The sequence below is a fragment of the Chlamydotis macqueenii genome, chromosome W (assembly GCF_036417535.1).
Source record: "Chlamydotis macqueenii isolate bChlMac1 chromosome W, bChlMac1.mat, whole genome shotgun sequence".
In the NCBI taxonomy this organism is placed as follows: domain Eukaryota; kingdom Metazoa; phylum Chordata; class Aves; order Otidiformes; family Otididae; genus Chlamydotis; species Chlamydotis macqueenii.
The window spans coordinates 44,647,601-44,661,966 of NC_141592.1; the positions used below are offsets into that span (position 1 = coordinate 44,647,601).

A 14,366-nucleotide genomic window follows, 5' to 3' on the forward strand; every position below is an offset into this window, starting at 1 on the left:
AGCAAGCAAAAGGGGGGAGAGCAAGCTAGCAAGGTAGAGGGAATGATGCCAGCAAGCAAGAGAGAAGAAAAGGGTGCCAAGGATGCCCGAAAAGAATGCACATGGGCAACCCCCACTTATATACTGAGCATGACGTTTATGGCATGGAATACTCTCTTTGGCCAGTTTGGATCAATTATTCTGTCTGTCTTTTGCCTAGCTTCCTGCACCTGCACGTTAACGAGACTTGAAAAGCCAGACAGTGTCCTTGGTCTCATTAACAACAACTCTTATCATCAGAGTGTTTTTATCAACATTCTTCACACACAAAATCCAAAACACACCAGCTACTGAGAAGAAAATTAACTCCATCCCTGCTGAAACCAGGACAGTATCCACCCCTTATTCCATACCATTTACATCATGCTTATAGGTATACACACAGATATCACTATCTCAATCTATGAGCTATCCCTCCAAAGTCTGTTGAGTTGATTTAGTCCATGACTTTGGGCCCCATCTATCGTAACAGTCTCTCAGGACAGGAGAGATGGTAGGTAGTGTGAAGTTGTTACATACTGCATCTGGAACTCGTAGCTGGTGCCTCTGGTGCAGCTGGTGTATCACATCCATGGTCTGCAAGTTGAAGATGTTGACCTCGAGGAAGTTGTTGGGCACTAGTTCTGGTTCCATCACTGCTGCATGTCGCTTGGTTTCATCGAAGCTTGTTCTTCACTGATGAGGGTGATTCTTGCTGCAATACCTCTGATAGAACATATAAGAACTACAGACATGATTATATACAGTTCAAATTATTGGCTATTTTCACCTAGAATCAAATCTCCTTGAGGTACACATCGGACTTCCTGTCGTAGTTCAGCCCCGATCAGGACCAGACTACGCAGTCTCTCTCTCACTCCCCCCACCCTCCGAGAGAATAGGGGGAGATGATATAAGAAAAACGGCTCAAGGTTTGAGATAAGGACGGGGAGAAATCCTTAAAGTTACCGTCACAGGCAAAACAGACTCGACTTGGGGAAAACTATTCATTTATTTTCTAAAATTAGCAGGAGAATGAGACAGGGAACAAGATAACCTCCCCCCACCCCTCCCTCTTCCCGGGCTTAACATTATCTCTACTACCTTCCCCTCCCGAGCGGCACAGGGGGGGAAAAGGGAATGGGGGTCGCGGTCAGTTCATCACGCGTTGTTTTACGCCACTGTATCATCGTCAGGGGAAGAACTCCTCGCATTCCTCCTCTGCTCCAGCGTGGGGTCCCTCCCACGGGCCACAGTCCTTCGTGAAACTGCTCCGGCGTGGGTCATCTCTTCCACGGGGTGCAGTCCCTCTAGAACAGCTGTCCCAGCAGGCCCTCTATGGGCCACAGCCTCCTTCAGGCCTCCACCTGCTCTGGCGTGGGGTCCTCCACGGGCTGCAGGTGGATCTCTGCCCCTCCGTGGACCTCCATGGGCTGCAGGGGGACAACCCGCTCCACCATGGTCTTCACCACGAGTTGCAGAGGAATCTTGGCCAGGAGCTATATTACTCCTCCCCCTCCTTCTGAACTGACCTTGGCATCTGCAGCCGTTCCTCACAACAGGCTGGCAGACGTCTCTCAGGATCCTTTTTACATCTTATTCACTTCTCATCTCCTCTCCACTTCTTGCAGCCGGGCCGGGCCGAGTTGGGCCCAGTCGGCTGCCCGGCGGGAGGCCAGAGGGTGAGGCCTGCAAGGCCCATGAGGCTCGCGCCTCCCCCTCTCTGCCCCCCGCTCAGCTGCTTCACATCTTCTCCTCTCTCTTTTTTCTGTTTTCCCCTACTTAAATACGTTATCACAGAGGCGTTATCACGGGACATTCTGCTACCAATCGGCTTGGCCTTGGCCAGCAGCAGGTCCGCCCTAGGCCCGGCCGAGTCCACTGAACAAAGGGGAGTGACTTCTAGCAGTTTCCTACAGAAGCTACCACCTTAAGCCCCCCCTTACTAACAAAACCACGACACTTCCCCATCCTCCCACATCACCCACCAAGTACATTCAGGTCCCTGAGCAAAAGCAATCCCACGGATGGGTTTGCCTTTGCCCAGAGGAGGAATAACCCAGACTGTTTTCCCCAACATATTCCTTACATGCACCACAGGAATTTTATCACTATCTACAGTATGTAAAATTTCAGATTGGGCAGGGCCAGCTCGATTGATGGATCCCTGAGTGTTGACTAACCAAGTGGCTTTGGCTAAATGGTTTTTCCCAGTTTTTGAAGGTTCCACCACCCATTGCTTTCAGTGTAGTTTTCAACAGTCCATTGTACCGTTCAATTTTTCCAGAGGCCGGTGCATGATAGGGGATGTGATATACCCACTCAATGCCATGCTCTTTGGCCCAGGTGTCTATGAGGTTGTTTTGGAAATTAGTCCCATTGTCTGACTCTATTCTGTCTGGAGTGCCACGTCGCCAGAGAACTTGTTTCTCAAGGCCCAGGATGGTGTTTCGGGCAGTGGCATGGGGTACAGAATATGTCTCTAGCCACCCAGTGGTTGCTTCTACCATTGTAAGCACATGGCACTTGCCTTGGTGAGTTTGTGGGAGTGTGATGTAATCAATCTGCCAGGCCTCTCCATATTTATACTTCAGCCATCGTCCTCCATACCACAGAGACTTTAGCCACTTGGCTTGCTTAATTGCAGCGCATGTCTCACAGTCGTGGATGACCTGTGCAATAGTGTCCATGGTTAAATCCACCCCTCGATCACGAGCCCTTTTGTATGTTGCGTCTCTTCCTTGATGGCCTGAGGTGTCATGGGCCCACCGAGCTAAAAATAGTTCACCTCTCTGTTGCTAGTCTAAGTCCACTTGGGAAACTTTAATCTTAGCAGCCTGATCCACTTGCTGGTTGTTTTGATGTTCTTCCGTGCCTCGACTCTTGGGTACGTGGGCATCTACATGACGTACTTTTACAACAAGCTTCTCTAACCGGGCAGCAATATCTTGCCACACTGTGGCAGCCCAGATGGGCTTGCCTCTGTGCTGCCAGTTGCTCTGTTTCCATTGCTTTAACCACCCCCACAGGGCATTTGCCACCATCCATGAGTTGGTGTAGAGATAGAGCTTTGGCCATTTTTCTCCTTCAGCTATGTCTAAAGCCAGCTGGATGGCTTTCACCTCTGCAAACTGACTCCATTCACCTTGGCCTTCAGTGGCTTCTGCCACTCGTTGTGTGGGACTCCACACAGCAGCTTTCCACTTTCGATGTTTTCCTACAATATGACAGGACCCATTAGTGAACAGAGCATATTGCCTCTCATTTTCTGGGAGGTTGTTGTATGGTGGAGCTTCTTTAGCCCATGTCACCTCTTCCTCTGGCGGCATTCCAAAATCTTTGCCTTCTGGCCAATCTGTGATTACTTCTAAGATTCCTGGGCGATTGGGGTTTCCTATTCGGGCTCGCTGTGTGATCAGTGCGACCCATTTACACCACGTGGCATCAGTTGCATGATGTGTAGAGGGGACCTTCCCTTTGAACATCCAGCCCAGCACTGGCAGTCGGAGGAGCTGTGCTTCAGTACCAATCACTTCTGAAGCAGCTTGAACTCCTTCATATGCTGCCAGTATTTCTTTTTCTGTTGAGTATAGCAGTCCTCAGAACCTCTATATCCCTGGCTCCAAAAGCCTAGGGGTCGACCTCGAGTCTCCCCTGGTGTTCTCTGCCAGAGACTCCAGGTAGGGCTATTCTCCCCAGGTGCGGTGTAGAGGATGTTTTTCACATCTTGTCCTGTCCAGACTGGCCCAAGGGCTATGCGAGCGACGAAGTAACGCACGACAAATGACTCAATATGAGTAATAAGCGTAGTTCGATTTATTAGTCCTGGGTGCGCATATTTATATTGCTAAGAAAAATATGCCTACTAGTCATTGCGTGATTGGCTTAAGCTCTAATGGTTACATTTGCATATCCCTCCTACTTGCAGTTAGTTAACCTGGAAAGTCCGTTAACCTGGAAAGTCCCGTAATTTTCATGTTTTCACTTTCTCAAAGTTGTTTGCGATCTTCTTCAAGGTTGCTTCGTTTACTTTCTCACAGGAAGCTTCATTACTTTCTCACAGGCGGCCTCATTATTTTCTCACAGGTGGCTTCAGTACTTTCTTACAGGCAGCTTCAGTACTTTCTCACAAGCGGCTTCAGTGATGTCCTTGAGGCCTGCTGCTCACAAACATAACAATTCCATTTGGTCCGGATTGTTCACTAAGTGTCCCTGATACTCCAGGTATCCAACAAATCCCCCTTTTTGTTTTGAACAATCCAGACCCACTTATGCGCTAATAACAAAAAATCAATGGCTGCTAGATTCTGCAAAAATATCATGACGCATACTATCCATGTCTTCTAATAATCCTGATAACATGCTAGAGGTTAAATTCATTTGCTTTTGTGCCCAACAAGCTAATTTATTTAAGTTAGCTAAAGCTTTTTGCAGTTGCTGCCCAAGGAACAAATAAAGATAATGCTATCCGCTCAGCTGTCCCCAACAGGGTTAATTTGCTGTCACAATGTGGAGTCAATACTTTTAGCGATTTTCTTGCTCGAGTATGATTCCATAATGTTCTCATAGGTGGAGCAAACATTATCAATTTTCCAAAATAACATGGTCCTCCTATGGCCCTTTTTGGTACTCCTGACCTTATTTTACTACAATATCAACTAGGTTCATGTAGGCCTCTACTGAATCTCCTTTTTTTTTTTTTCTTTTTTTTTATGAGCCAGATTGTCTGTGTTGAGTTGTCAATCATTTTTTTGCAAGCATGATATGTTATGCCTAGTGTGATGCCTAGTATCACAATTCTGATTTTAACCAAGGACAGCAACCACCCAGTTATGCCACACACAAGCTTAGTTAATAAAATTACTGATCACACGTTATACATATTCATGATTACGAAGCAAAGCTAAGTTTCACTACCTTCTAGTAATTTTCTACTATAACATGCTTCTACTATTATAGATATAACAACTCCAGTAACTTTCTTATCTACTAGACCAGTGACTAGTTTTCTGCAGGCCTCTGTTGAAACAAGCCATAAATTCTGCTAACAATGTCTTGTATCTTAAAGCTTCCCTTCTCATTCCATGGCTTTCTTTCTGAGAGCATGATTGCATTCCTCCCCCAAGGTCGGTGTGCTTTCACTGATACCATACTGGCTCAGCGAAATACCACATCTCTCTCTTCTTTGTTTATGAGAAGAGGCTTGTTTCAACGCTTTATCTATTAAAGTCTGCACACATTTTAAGACACAGGATATAGATCAAAATACATATATAAAAGGAATGAATAAGCATCCTACAGCTATTAGTAACAAGCTTATATCAAGTCACCAAAAGATTTCGGAATATATCAAAACCATCACTTTGTTGCTGTTTTTGTACTCCTTTTTGCAAGTTTTGAATACTTTTGTGAATAGATTCCGAATGATCAGACAGATTCATGCAGCAAAGCCCATCAAAATCCTGACAATCATGATTTTGTGCTAATAATAAAAAAAATCTATTGCTGATCTATTCTGTTACTAACCTGACTATGCCAATGACACCGCTGAGCAAGAGGATGGTTATCAGCCGGGTCAGAGCAGAGAAAGGAGGCAGGCGCAGCACCTTCAGGGCGTCCCCTGTTGTAAATAAAGTGTGCTCTGGGTCCGTCCTCTCCCCTTCGCTCCTAGCCACCTCTGTTTATACCCTCAGCAGATTCAGTGAAAGAGTACTGACTAGGTGTTGCTGCATGCGTGGCCAGTGCATACAACAAGGCCTGACCAGACGTTGCTGCATGCGTGGCCAGCACATGCAATAAGGCCTGTCAAAATATGTGCTCTGCAGGCTAACAGCGGTTCTGTTTTGTAAAGTAGCATAGTATATAGAATCTACATCAGTTAACAGCGTTGATAGTGCCGATGCAGTTGTATTTATTTGCTTAGCAAGCCAACAGTCCAATTTATTTAGCATAGTTAATGCCTAGGCACTTGCCACACCAGGTGTAAAGACTGAAGCAGCAATAATTTTACTTAGTTTCCAAAACTCTGTATTATCTTGGCAATCAGATTCAATGCTATGTATGCTTCGTTTAGGTCTTTTATGCTGTCTGGATTTTGATATGTGCTCGCATGATTACGTCATGCTGTGTCGTTGCAATGTATAGATCTTAAAGCATTTACAATCATTACCCCTCTAGAAACATTAGCTCTTGAATAGTTAAAAAAAAAATAGACAGAAGCCCATCTTTACTGATCAAAAAAAGTTCCATCTTTTGTAGTTTTAGCACTCAGCACTCGTGGTTGCTGCTGTTTTACACAGAGTTGCCGTCCTACCGGTATCTGGCAGGTCAACCAAACACGTTCTGAAAGGCTTACCCACAGATGATATAGACAGGGATCCACTTGTTTACTGCTCCTGTAAAGACATGAGCGTATCCCTTCCCCCATGTTATAAGAGGGAACGGTCCTTCCACTTATACAAAGCTCGACTCAGACAGGAGTAAATGTTAACCATGTCAGGGGCGGGGGGGTGGGGGCGCCTGGTGGCGGCCGTGGCCCCGGACATATAATAGGAAAGAAAACTAAAACCCGAGGTTTAAGACAAGAATAGGGAGGGATCCTTAAAGCCACCGCTACAAGCAAAACAGACCATCACTAAAACCAAAGCAGGATAATGAAAAAGGGAACAAGACAACCTCCCCCCACCCCTCCCTCTTCCCTGGCTTAACACCATCTCCACCTCCCTCCCCTGCCCCCTGAGCGGGACAGGGATGGGGGGCGGGGGGGCGGGAAGAGGGAATGGGGGTTACAGACAGTTAATCACGTGCCGCTTTATTGATATCAACGGTTTAACTGCTGCACCTACAGCAGCAGCCATGACTGTAGCCTTTTCTTGTTCTAACATTTGCTCGGCAGCTTCCAGCAGTTGCCCTGTACTAGATCCTTTTGGCAGCACACTAAGGGCTCTCTTAGGTTTTTTTCATTAGCATTATTAAAGGCAAGCATATCTAAGAACTTTGCTTTCATGTCATCATCCAGATTAGGGTGAGCCATAATTGCAGTGTGCAACCGATCAATAAATTTCCCATATGGTTCTGTGGGACCTTGCCTTACTGACATAAAGACAGGTCCGGACTTTTCATTGTGCACCCTAGCAAGCGCTCTATGAGCCAAATTTTGGCCCAGTTGTAACACTTCAGTAGCAAATTGCGCTTGCCAATCAGATTGTGTGTAGGGTCCCGCTCCCATCAGCATTTGAGTTTGCACCCCAAATAATGGATCACCCTGTTGTCGAGGCGATGCAGCTGCCCTATCACAAGCAGCCTGCCAGTACGGAAAGAACTGCAGCTGCTGCGACGGTAGCAAAAGCATCGGGACAATCATTCTAATATCATAAGGAGCTAACAACTGTGACAAAAAAATATGCTGCAACACAGATTGAGCATATAATGATTTTAGCCCATACTGAGTAACTGCACTTTTAGCTTCCTTCAATATTTTCCAGTCTAATGCTTTCCACACACTTTTCCCAGTATTATCAGTCAGAACTGGAAATGCCTTGGGAAAAGGCTGTCCTTCTATCAAAGCACCTCGAATCACCCCTTTCCACCGCGCTGTTGGATTCGGATCCCTGGCCCCTCCCGCCGGCATCCCTTGCAAAGGTGCAAAAAGACTGATCTCACCCGATGCTCCGTTCGGAACGAATAGGTTGGATGCTGGCAGGTCTCGATGTGGCACAGGCGAAGGAGTTGACAAGTTTCCCAGCGATGCTTCTAGGCGAACCTCTAGGGCTTCCAGCCTTTTTAGCGTCTCTTGCAGCTGTGCGTCCTTCAAGCCGGATGAATGTTCATCCCTCTCTTCCTCACGCCGTGGTGGCAGGGAAGAAGGTGGTAACGGGGGATAAACCAGAGCTGTCGGCGCCGGCGAAAAGGCTCGTGACTGAGCCTGCACTGGCACAGCGTGGCGGGGTGCCTGGCAGTGGTACATCTGGTGGTGGTGAAAAGTCTTTGGCAGTTTTTCCCTCTGGTGCCCGCATATCTATAGTTATAGGGGCTGTGGCTGCATTTCCTGGAGTCCTTGCTGGGGCTCGAACCCCCCCACCCTCAGCACGAGCCGGGGCAGCGGCAGGGCTCGTTAAACCCAAGAACAGCATGCTGGTAGCGGAGGTGGACCCGTCGGCTGGAGTTAAGGCCGCAAAAGCAGATGCGGCAACTGAACGCTCAGCTTTCATGCTTATCAATGTTTTGTTAATTAGCTTCCACACGGTGGAGAGTTTGCTCGCCTCCTTTGATCCCTTACTTATTTCATCCCACAGCTTTTTTCTTATCTTTCCCATGTCAGGAGTTCAAAAGCATCATCAACTGTGGGAATTAATTCTCTTTTCTTTGCCCACTGCAGCAAAGCTTCTAGGATGGCCAAGTCATAACTCAGTCCTCTCATAGAGAGCATAATAATTCTAGGGCTACCTCCTTTTCCATTATTGCCGACAGTTTCACAATTGGCGCTCCCTGATTAAGGCACCCCTTTTTTCCCTGATTACATTCTCACAATTGTTGCTCCCTGATTAAGGCACCCCTTTTTCCCTGATTAAGTGCTCACAATTGGTGCTCCCTGATTAAGGCACCCCTTTTTCCCTGATTAAGTGCTCACAATTGGTGCTCCCTGATTAAGGCGCCCCTTTTACTCCCTGATTACGTGCTCACAATTGGTGCTCCCTGATTAAGGCACCCCTTTTTCCCTGATTAAGTGCTCACAATTGGTGCTCCCTGATTAAGGCACCCCTTTTTCCCTGATTACGTGCTCACAATTGGTGCTCCCTGATTAAGGCACCCCTTTTTCCCTGATTAAGTGCTCACAATTGGTGCTCCCTGATTAAGGCACCCCTTTTTCCCTGATTACGTGCTCACAATTGGTGCTCCCTGATTAAGGCACCCCTTTTTCCCTGATTAAGTGCTCACAATTGGTGCTCCCTGATTAAGGCACCCCTTTTTTGCAGCTTGTCCTGTAGCCCTGGCAGACGGCGAACCCCTGTTTCAACGGTTCAGGCTCCGGATCGTCGCATCTGAAGGACAAATGCGTAGTCGATCTTGCCCCCCGGTCGCTGCTCCCAGTGCTTCTCTGCCTCCGCCGCTCCAATAGCAGTGTCTTCTAGTAAATCCCTGTTCGGGCGCCATTTGCGAGCGATGGAGGAACGTACGACAAACGACTCAATATGAGTAATAAGCGTAGTTCGATTTATTAGTCCCGGGTGCGCATATTTATATTGCTAAGATAAAATATGCCTACTAGTCATTGCGTGATTGGCTTAAGCTCTAATGGTTACATTTGCATATCCCTCCTACTTGCAGTTAGCTAATCTGGAAAGTCCGTTAACCTGGAAAGTCCTGTACTTTTCATGTTTTCACTTTCTCAAAGTTGTTTACGATCTTCTTCAAGGTTGCTTCATTTACTTTCTCACAGGAAGCTTCATTACTTTCTCACAGGCGGCCTCATTATTTTCTCACAGGTGGCTTCAGTACTTTCTTACAGGCGGCTTCAGTACTTTCTCACAAGTGGCTTCAGTGATGTCCTTGAGGCCTGCTGCTCACAAACATAACAATTCCATTTGGTCTGGATTGTTCACTAAGTGCCCCTGATACTCCAAGTATCCAACAGGGCTACTGCATGAACAATCTCCTGTTTAATTTGTTCAAAGGCTTGTCGTTGTTCAGGGCCCCATTTAAAATCATTCTTCTTTCGAGTCACTTCATAGAGAGGGCTTACAATCATACTGTAATTTGGAATATGCATTCTCCAGAAACCCACAACGTCTAAGAAGGCCTGTGTTTCCTTTTTGTTAGCTGGTGGAGCCATAGCTGTTATTTTGTTGACCACATCCATTGGAATGTGACGACGTCCATCTTGCCATTTTACTCCTAAAAACTGGATCTCTTGTGCAGGCCCTTTGACTTTGCTTTGTTTTATTGCTGTTGGGTCACATTAGCAAGCAGGTGAGTGTTTTTAGGCAGAGCTTACAACCCAGCAACAAGGCTGCTAGCGGGAATGGGCTGCACATGTGCACAGGAGAGGCGGTTCGCGCAGATAGGTTCATGAGCGCAGGGGGCGTGTGCGCAGCGGTGTACGGGTATTTAACACTGTGTTGTGCTGTATTAAAGTGAAGACTTAGCTTGACGGTATCCGTGTGATGCTCTGCCTTCCCCGGAGCGGGGCTCTGGTGCGTCCCAGGTTGGACTGTTGGCAAGAGAGTCGACAAGTGGTGACCCCGACGTGTCTTCCCGGGATGGGTACCCGATAAAGATGGGTCTGTAAGTTGTCATGCGGTGACAACCGGTGACCCTCGACCGTTGGTGCGGTCGTGGCTGTTGGTGCGGCTGTGGTCCAGACGGGTTTGAATTGCGACCGTTGGTACGGTCGTGGCCGTTGGTGTGGTTGTGGTCTGGACGGGTTTGAATTGCGACCGTTGGTGCAGTTGTGGCCGCCGGGCAGTCATGGTCCGGACGGGTTTGAATTGTGACCGTTGGTGCGGTCGTGGCCGCGGGGCGGTCGTGGTCCGGACGGGTTTGAATTGTGACCATTGGTGTGGTCGTGGTCCGGATGGGTTTGAATTGTGACCGTTGGTGTGGTCGTGGCCGCGGGGCGGTCGTGGTCCGGACGGGTTTGAATTGTGACCGTTGGTGCGGTTGTGGTCCGGATGGGTTTGAATTGTGATCGTTGGCGCGGTCGTGGCTGCGGGGTGGTCATGGTCTGGACGGGTTTGAATTGTGACCGTTGGTGCGGTCGTGGTCCAGACGGGTTTGAATTGTGACCGTTGGTGTGGTCGTGGCCACGGGGCGGTCGTGGTCCGGACGGGTTTGAATTGTGACCATTGGTGCAGTCGTGGCCGCAGGGCGGTCGTGGTCCGGATGAATTTGAGTCGTGGCCGCGGGGCGGTCGTGCCTGCCTGCTGTTAGGATGGCATCCATCCAGGATACAGTAAAGGCGTTGGGAAAAGAGGTAAATTGTCCGGTGCATACGGCACCGTTGACGAAGGGCTTGATCAGCAAGCCGGGAGAGGTGATGGACGTAGCGCGATTACAGGTGGCGGGGAAAGAGCCGTTGGAAGGGGAGGGGGACGAAAGGGGTCGAGACGGCGTGGAGGGGACGGGGGTTGGCGCTCCGGTGGTCTGCCCGGTTCGGCCGAGAGCCTCTGACAGTGATAAAGGGGCGATGGAGTTTGGGTGTGCTCCCCCGTGTGTTGCGCCTTGCTTGCCGAGGGGGCCTGAGCAAAAGGGGCGACCCCCCAGATGCGAGGGCGTGGGGGTGCCCTCTGTCTCTCCTTTAGCCCCTTTGGCTCCTCCGCTTGTGAGTTCGAGAAGGAGCAAGACCGGCTTGCCACCTCTCCCTGAGGATTCATGGATTATGGACAGGGGAGGGGGCAGCAAAGCGAGCGGTAGTGGCCGTTTGCCTGAGAGAGACCGGGAGTGGTGGCGACCGAGGGAGGGCGTGAGCCCCGTTTAAAGGGCCAGCAGCAGGCAGCGCCCAAGAGCAGACTGAAAAAGCTAAGTGAAGATAGTTCAACTAAGCAGCCTGAAGAGGTTTTGATGTTCTGGAGAAACTTGGTGAAGGGTCTTAAGAGATCACAGAAGAAAAACCAACAGAAGAAGCAATTCCTGACAAGGAGGTAAAGCTTGAAGAGACTAAAGAGAAGACAGAGGCTGCAGTGGAAAAACTAACTTCAGAAGAGCAGAAGCAGCAGGTAGCTGTGGAAGAGAAGGCTGCAGCACGAGAAGTGACAGCAGAAGTGCAGGCATCAGCTGCTGGGGAGCAGAAAGAAGCTGCGGAAGGGGAGGCAGAGGCAGCTGAACAGAAGAAAGTAGAGGAGAAACAAGAGCTGGCAGAGACAGCTACAGAAGAGAAACCAAATTAATCTAAAGAGACAGAATCCTCAAAGGAACCTGTGCCCACAGAGGGCAAAGAGCCACCTAATGATATGGAAGAAAAGGCTGAAGTAGCTGCTAAGGTAGAGAGAGAGGAAAATAAAGATGACCTGATGGAAGAGGGTGAAGGTGCTAAGGTAGAAAAAGAAGAGAAAGATGACCTGATGGAGGAGGGAGAAGAAACAGAAGAATCTGAAGAGGAAGATAAGGAGAATGAATTGGTAGTGGAAGACAAGTCTTTACAGGAAAGTGAGGAGGATAGTAGTGTGTTTTAAGTAATACACAAAAGGACTGGACAAGTTGTAGCAATTAAATAGGTCCCTGTGGAGTTAGATCTTCAAGAAATAATTAAAGAAGCAGCCGTACACTCAGGTGAGGCAGGGCGTAGGGGAGTCGTATACCTCTTTCTTGGTAAGGCTACAGAAGATGATTGAGAGTTCTGATTTTGCCAGAGGATGTGAAACCTATAGCGGACGATTCTAACAATCAACAACGCAGCGCCTGCAAGACGACTGCAGTGGACAGTGTTACTGCAAGGGATAAAAACTCCCCAACTCTGTGTCAGTTGTATGTTTCTCGTGCTTTGCAAGAATTCCGGGAGGCCCATAGAGGTTGGGTGGTTTAACAGATAATGGGCCTTGTTATAGAAGCAGCTTGTTTAACAATTTCTTACAAAACTGGGGAATGGAACACCGTACTGGCATCCCGGGTAATAGTGATGGCGCCTGGCGTGCTTCACCTGCCGGGGCATTGTCAACAGGTTCAACCAGGGATTAGCAGATACAGCTAAAAAGAATTTTGGTGGTGGAAACACTGCTTGGGAAGAGAAGACGCTGTCAAAGTATGAGTCCAGTGAAATTCGTCTTGTAGAGATCATAGAGAATCTATGCGACGGTAGTAACTTTGAATGTAACAACATGATAGAAAAGCATGAAGAACACAGAGAAATGGTGGTTCAAACTAAAGAAGAAGTATTCTTATTTGTTTAAGTGGTTTTGCATAGAAACAATAGAAGTTTGCTGCCCTCCTGGAACTTATGGACCAGACTGCCTTGCTTGTCGTGGTGGATTGGAAAGACCTTGCCATGGAAATGGCCACCGTGATGGTGATGGTACTCAAGGTGGAAATGGCTCATGTAGCTGTAATAAGGAGTATACAGGAGATTTTTGTTTGGACTATTCTAATAGTTACTTTGGTACCTTAAGAAATGAGACACATTCTGTTTGTACAGCCTGCCACGCTGCCCGTAAAACTTGTACTGGTTCAAGTAACAAGGACTGTCAAGAAAGCTGAATTAAAAAAGAAGCAGCAGCTTGTGTGGATTTAGATGAGTGTGCTGTTTTTCCTTGCAAAGATCACCAGTATTGTTTGAACACAGATGGATCTTTCTCATGCAAAGCATGTGATGCCAGCTGCGTAGGTTGCACAGGGGGAGGTTCTGACAAGTATAAGACCTGTGCATCTGGATACATGAAGGAAGATGAAAAGTATACAGCTATAGATGAATGTAATCTTCCTGAAAAAGTCTGCATGGAAGAGAATTAAAACTGTGGTTACAAGTGTGTGTATGTTCAGAAAGGTTTAAAGATAAGGATGGAACATGTGTTCAAACTGCAAAAACAGGAGAGGAAGTAGAGAGTGAAACAACTGAGCCTTCACCTACTGGACATGATGACTTATGATCTGCATTCAGAACCAGAAGACATATATCAGTTTGATTTCAAAGTTAAGAAGTATAAAAAGGTTGCTGGAAAAAGAGAAGTTTCCGCAGGATTATTTGTTATTGACTGTGCCTTTGATTTGAGAGACATTTATTTTTTCTATGCTGCTTTCAATTTAATTGCTTGGGAAACAAGTCCATTAGTTTACTAAGGAATGCAGCATAAGACATTTGGCAATGTACTTAATAGAACTATAGATCAGTGGTTTAAGAAAATTTTATGTTTTGTTTTGGAAATTTCAACTTTAGGCTAGAATGATTTAGCATAGAGGGGGGGAATTGTTGGGTCACATTAGCAAACAGGTGGGTGTTGTTGAGTCACATGGGTGTAAGGCTACTAGCGGGGATGAGATGCACGTGTGCACAGGAGAGGCGGTTCGCGCGGATAGGTTCATGAGCGCAGGGGGCGTGTGCGCAGCGGTGTACGGGTATTTAACACTGTGTTGTGCGGTATTAAAGTGAAGGCTTAGCTTGACGGTATCCGTGTGATGCTCTGCCTTCCCCAGAGTGGGGCTCCGGTGCGTCCCAGGTTGGATTGTTGGCAAGAGAGTCGACAAAACGGACTGTGGATTAGCGCCCCCACAGGACCCAATGGTGATGGCTTTGGAAAAGGAAAATAAAAAAGAGGGAAAAGGAAAGCGAGGTACAAAGTTGGGGAAAATAAGGGGTCCTGGGATGGGAGACCTGCCAGAGCATTATAAACCACCGGTAGGAGCACAACAAGGAGGAAATG

At 47.7% G+C, this 14,366-nt stretch overlaps 1 pseudogene; it reads left to right on the forward strand.

Moving 5' to 3' along the window:
• The first annotated feature begins 12,815 nt into the window (after window positions 1–12,815).
• LOC147596732 (cysteine-rich with EGF-like domain protein 2-A pseudogene) lies at window positions 12,816–13,613 on the forward strand (annotated as a pseudogene).
• The last annotated feature ends 753 nt before the right edge of the window (window positions 13,614–14,366 follow it).